This window comes from Nematolebias whitei, chromosome 1 (genome assembly GCF_014905685.2).
Source record: "Nematolebias whitei isolate Nwh7 chromosome 1, NemWhi1, whole genome shotgun sequence".
In the NCBI taxonomy this organism is placed as follows: Eukaryota; Metazoa; Chordata; class Actinopteri; order Cyprinodontiformes; family Rivulidae; genus Nematolebias; species Nematolebias whitei.
The window spans coordinates 22497149-22503481 of NC_056498.1; positions in this window are offsets into that span (position 1 = coordinate 22497149).

The following is a 6333-nucleotide window of genomic DNA, read 5'->3' on the forward strand; positions in this document are numbered from 1 at the left end:
GCCCTCACCCCGATAGTCGCTAAATGCTTCGGAAAAACTGGTCATGACCCACATCAAGGCTAACATCAACATAAACGAGGACCCTCACCAGTACGCATACTGCAAGAATCGATCAGCAGAAGATGCTATCTCCTCTGAGGTCCACACTGCTCTCACCCACTTGGAGCAGAAGGAGTCCTACGTCCGTATGCTCTTTGTGAACTTCAACACCATGATTCCCCAGACCCTGATGGACAAACTAATCACACTACCATACCATACCATACCATACCATACCATACCATACCATACCATACCATACCATACCATACCAATTTATTTATAGAGCACTTAAAACAGCAACAAGGCCAACCAAAGTGCTGTACAAAAGAAAACAAACATGCACAGCGGACAGGAAAACATAAAATAGAAATACAGATACAAATAGCAGCAGAAGCTAACTAAAATGGCCAACAGTGTAGAGTACAGACCGGACCAAAACAAATCACAACGTGGTAAAGGCAAGAGAATAGAAGTGGGTCTTCAAGCGAGACTTAAAGACTGAGAGTGTGGGAGCCTGCCGGACACTCAGTGGCAACTCATTCCACAGTCGTGGACCTGCAACAGAGAAAGCCCTGTCACCTCTGAGCTTACGACGGGTTTCTGGGACTGAGAGAAGCATCTGGTCTGCTGACCTCAGAGAGCGCGGTGGGACATATGGCTGCAGAAGATCAGTGAGATAGGATGGGGCGGAACTGTTCAGTGATTTAAAAACATACATGAGAATTTTGAATTGGATCCGAAGGTGAATGGGTAGCCAGTGCAGGGAGGCCAAAACTGGCGTGATGTGCTCTATATAGCCTGTACCAGTTAAAACTAGGACGAAGTCCCTCTCTATGAAACTGGGTCCTAGACTTCCTAATAAACAGACCACAATCTGTGAGGATCCACGACTTCTTCTCCTCCATCATAACCCTCAGTACTGGCTCCCCTCAGGGATGTGTGCTGAGCCCTCTCCTGTTCACTCTGCTAACGTTTGATAACGTTTGACTGCGCACCTACCCATTCAGGCTGTCATATTGTCAAGTTTGCAGACGATACAGCGTGGTTGGATGCATCACAAACAATGATGAGTCCAGCTAAAGGCAGGAGGTGGAACACCTGGAGAGCTGGTGCAGGAAGAACAACCTTCACATCAATGCAAAGAAGACAAAGGAGATGGTTGTGGTCTTCAGACGGAATAAGCACACCTACTACCCCCCCCCCCCCAACAAAGGAGGATCTGCAGTGGAAGTGGTCTCCAGCTACAAGTACTTGGGTGTACACCTGAATAACAACCTCAGCTGGGGCAACCACACCACCAGCCTGATCAAGAAAGCTCATCAGAGACTCTACTTCCTCAGGCGGCTGAGACGAGCTGGTCTGGGAAGATCAGCCCTAACCTCCTTCTACAGGTGTGCAGTGGAGAGCATCCTGCAGCTGCAGAAAGAAAAGCTTTGCAGAGTGGTGAAGGCTGCACATACGTAAGTCTGTTGGAGTCAGTCTCCCCACCATCACAGACATCTACACCTCTAGATGCAGGTAGAGGGCCACCTGCATCATGAAGGACCCCACTCACCCAGCACACACACATTTTGCCCTGCTCCCCTCGGGCAGAAGGTTGAGGAGCATTAAGTGCAGAACCACTAGGCTGAGGAACAGCTTCTACCCTGAAGCTGTTAGACTCATGATTCCCTAGTCAGGATTATCACTGTGAAAATTACTGTGAAAAAAATCACTGTAATGCCACTTGGTTATTGATATGTCCTGCTGACTATCCATGATGCTGATCTCATGCTGCTGATTTATTTCATGTTGCTGTGTTCATTCGTCCTCATCTGCTCACACAGACTCATGTCCGTGCTGCTGTTGTTTGGCGCATTGTTTTATACTATTAGTTTAGTGTATTTCTTAGTTCATGTATTGGATCTTATTACTGTTTTTCTTTACAATTTGTATTTTTGCTGGATGTAACTGGGACCCTGTGTATATAGTTTTGTTCCACCTCATATACCACATGTGATGTGAATGACACTAAAGAACCTTGAATCCTTGAATATATAAATGTAATGTATGTAGGTGTATGTGTATTTATAGATCTTTTGTACTTCTTTTTTTCCTGATTGTTAGGTGCAGGGTGGGGTTTTACATGCTTTCCAAGTTTAGTCACATCTTGATTGTATACGCCTCTCTCTTTTAGATCTAATTGCGTTTGGAGCCACTATTATTTAAAACCTCTTTTCCCTGATTAGGGATTCATAAATTATGCAGACAAAACATATGCATGGATGTTTCACGTCAGTTAACTCCAGATGCACACAGCTAAAAGTTTCTACGATTGCCAAAGTCTTTCAAAGCATCAACAGTATGACATATTTCTGCCTTGGCCGAAGCACCGCATGCATTTGTCAGCTCTGCAACCTGAAGGGAAAACCTCAACAACGAGACAACACATTCCCCTCACATAAGGTCTTCCTACATGAGTGTTCAGACAGGGGAAGTAGTGGCAAGTTATAGTTGAAGCACCACACTGCACTCTTCCTTCCTCACACCAATTCAGCCAACTCTTAAACTGTTCTCTACTGGTAATTAAATCATTAAAATGGATTAATATTCCAGTGAGGCTCTAGACTCTAACATCTGATGAGAATTAAAGAGGCGTGTGTTTTGGCATGATGACCCCAGTGCTCTTTTTTTGACTCACTTTGGGAGTCTTGTTTTCATTTGCAGACTTTGAAACATCAGTCTGAATTTTTTCAATTTCCCTTTTCCCAAAGTGCCGTTCTTGACATCCTCTCTGTTAGTTATTTAACTGTGTTAAAAATAAGCAGACAGGAAAATGAACCTCCAACGCAGCCCATCCAGAGCCTTTTTACATGTGTGGAATTAACTATTGATCAGATTTCTGTTATTGTGTGAATGTTTATGAAGTATTCACACTATTGTGATCGTATTGCCACTTCTAGTCCTACATACGTTTTTCAGCATCGTTCTCGTTCTACAATTTTTGTGATACTTCAACAAATCATATCAAAACTTTCAGCTTTTAGGACAATCCAGTTATGACTTTTGGTATTGGTGCAACTTTAGCTTTTTGAAATATTTAGCCTTTTCTGTCGTTTGTTTTTCTTATACAAATGAAATGAGCTCATTTGACATCCTTCAGATCTTTAGATCTGTTTACAACATTTTACTGCTCCTTTCACATTTTGTTCTGGTTCAGCTTCTTTGTGCAAATTTAAAAACAATTTTCAGCTACTTTCTGCTTTTTTTTTTAGCTGTTCTGAGCTTCTTTAAGATTCTTTCTACTAACTACAACATTTTTTGGTCTTCTTCTAACTTTTTTCTGCCAATTTCAGCTTGTTATTCTCATTTCAGCTTATTTATGCAAGTTTCAGCTTTTTCTGTTATTTTGCCTACTATTAACTGATTTTTGCTCATTTTAGCTTTTTCAGTTAATCCCAATTTTTTTGCACTTATTTCAACTGTTTTCAGCTTAATTCAGCAAAAATGTGCTTTCTACTTCCTTCTGGTAATTTAAGCTTCTTTCTGCCTTTTTAGTTACTTTTCAGCTTGTTTTTTTCTCATTTCAGCTTTTTCAGATAATTTCCACATTTCTGTGCTCATTTCTGCTTCTTTCAGCCTAATTGGGCAGACGTGTTCTTTTTGCCTTTTTATGCTAATTTAAGCTTGTTCTACCTTTTCAGCTACCTTTTTAGCATTATTTAGCTAATTTCAGCTGCTTTCAGATAAATTCAAGTTTTAGGTGTTAATTTCTGCTACGTTCAGCATCATCAACTTATTTGTGCTAATTTCAGCTTGTCATGCTCCTTTCAGCTTTTTTCAGTTAGTTTCAGCCTTTTTTGCTCTTTCAGCTGCCATTTAGCTGTTTTATGCAGAATTTAGCTTTTTCAGCTAATTTCACTTTTTTTTTTTTTTTTTTTCAAATCTTTCCACTTCCTTCTGGTAGTTTAAGCTTCTTTCTGCCTTTTCAGCTACTTTTCAGCTATTTTTAGCTAATTTCAGCATTTAGCTAATTTCCTATTTTGTGCTAATTTCTGCTTATTTAAACCTAATTAAGCAATTATGTGTCCTTTCTGCTTTCTTCTGCTAATTTTGGCATGTTCTTCCATTTCAGATTCATTTCAGCATGTTTTTTTAGCTAATTTCAGCTGTTTTTCAGCAAGTTCTTCAGCAATAAGCATTGACACTGCATTTTTGCAGGAAATGTAATTTCTCTAGTTTCATCTGCTAAGGAAAGCTCTCAGCGTTAGTTTTTAGTCCTTTAAATGTCTCACATTTCTCCACTGCGAGAAGGGTGAGCTGTCTAATGACTGAGGCTTAACACAGCCGTTACTTTCTGTAAACACAGACATGCAGACACACATCTGTTCGCTGCTCTGTTCTCCAACAATCACTGACATTGTTAATCCTTGGGTGAGTTTGGTGATTGCACATTCAGTAAAAATAACACATTAACCCTTGGCCTTACAATCACATGACGAAGACCACCTGCATCGGGCTGTGACATTACATTTTGAAATTGTAACAAATTTAATGAACCAATAAATAGGCATTCAGAAGACAAATATTGCGTAATTAGAAAGTTGGCAGGTGGTTTAACTTGATTTCCACAGGGTTGAATTAAATGTCAGTAATGCAGTCGGGTGGAGGAAAATAACTGCACAGCCACAAGTTCTTCTAATTTCATGGTGGGACCCATTACAAGAAGAAAATGCTGACTTTAAAGGATTTATTTTCCTAAGAATAGTGGTCTTTCCCCTTTTAACGAGGACATTAATCACATTTCTGACAAAAAGAGAAACACATTCTCTTATCCAAGATGTCTATCTCTGTTTAACTTTAATGTTTTACCTTTAACTCACAAAGTTCTCTCTGAGAGTCATTTTCAGGTGTTTTGTAGTTTATCATAAACATCTGCTAAATTCATTTCTGCACAGCGTTTTTGCAACAACAAGGTGTGACTGTCTGGATGAGCTGAACTGATTATATTTAGAGACATACTGAGAGATAACTGCACTGTCATAAGTGTAATTCAGTGAATGAAATAAATAGTATTAAATGACTACATGAGCTGAAATACTGTAAATATAATCCTTTTAAATGAAATAATCATTTTAGGGGGAAAATCTGTCAGTCTGGAAAATAAATTACAAAAAAATACAAATTTGACGGTAATTTATACTTTGCAAAGGACTTCGTGTGCTATTATTTTTTAAATATATTTGACAACACCTCTTTTAAAACTCTGGAATGACAAAATTACAGAACCGTTAAGCAGATTAGCGTAACTAAGACCACTATTTTTAGCTAAAATGGTCAAATAATAATTCTCTAATCTTCTGCACTATAAATTATTACCAGTCAGAAACACAAGATTAAAAGTCAGCGCACTGTGGCAACAGATGAAACAAATTCTTTGGTCTTCAAATGGAAATATATGAAATATAAGTTGGAAGGGAAGTAATAACAACCGCAGCTTACGGTTTGACTTTCTAAAATGACAGCAGCATGTTAAGTACATGTAGAAACCAAAGAAAGGCCTAACCTGTGATTTAAAACAGGAAATGATGTAGAGAACAGAATGGGACGTGTTTTACTGCCAGTCGGAGAGTAAAAGGTGAGCAACAGCAAATGTAGCCTTTAACTCACACAAACACATCAGTGTCTCACTCTCCAACTCTTCTGGCACTTTGTTGGAAGTGATCTGTAATCTTAGCCTGATTTAAGCAGACAGGCTGCTTATTTAACATCCACACTTAATAAGCTCAGCAGGAACTTGAGGCTTTAATCGTAATGTGAAAGACTAACGCACAAACAAAAAGTCCCAAACTTCTTTTTTTATTTTTATTTTTTACGTAAGGAGCACATTCTGCACATAAAACATTTTATGGGTGCTACTTTAAAAAATTTTCAGCATGATCTTTTAAATGAACTGCCGGTGATTTATAAAAACACAAACACGACCACTAAAGTTTTAGCTGCAATAGTTTAGAGCAGGAGTGAGCACTGTTTTATTTCCAGAGGATCAAGATGTTTAAAGCAAAGGGCCGCATACAGAATTAGAAAAGTATTTTCTTTGACATGACTAATCTGGAAGATTTTTTTTTCAGGTTTTTTTTTTTTCTTGTTATAGCATCCTTAGCTTGCTTGATAAGAATATGCCTCCCCAATACTCTTCAGGAACATAAGCCATACTTTCTGTAAACTAGCTCTTGTGACAATATTTTTGTTAACCTACATAAGAAAAATACGTTATATGTTTGTGGAGTCTTTAAGATTCATTCTAGTTCT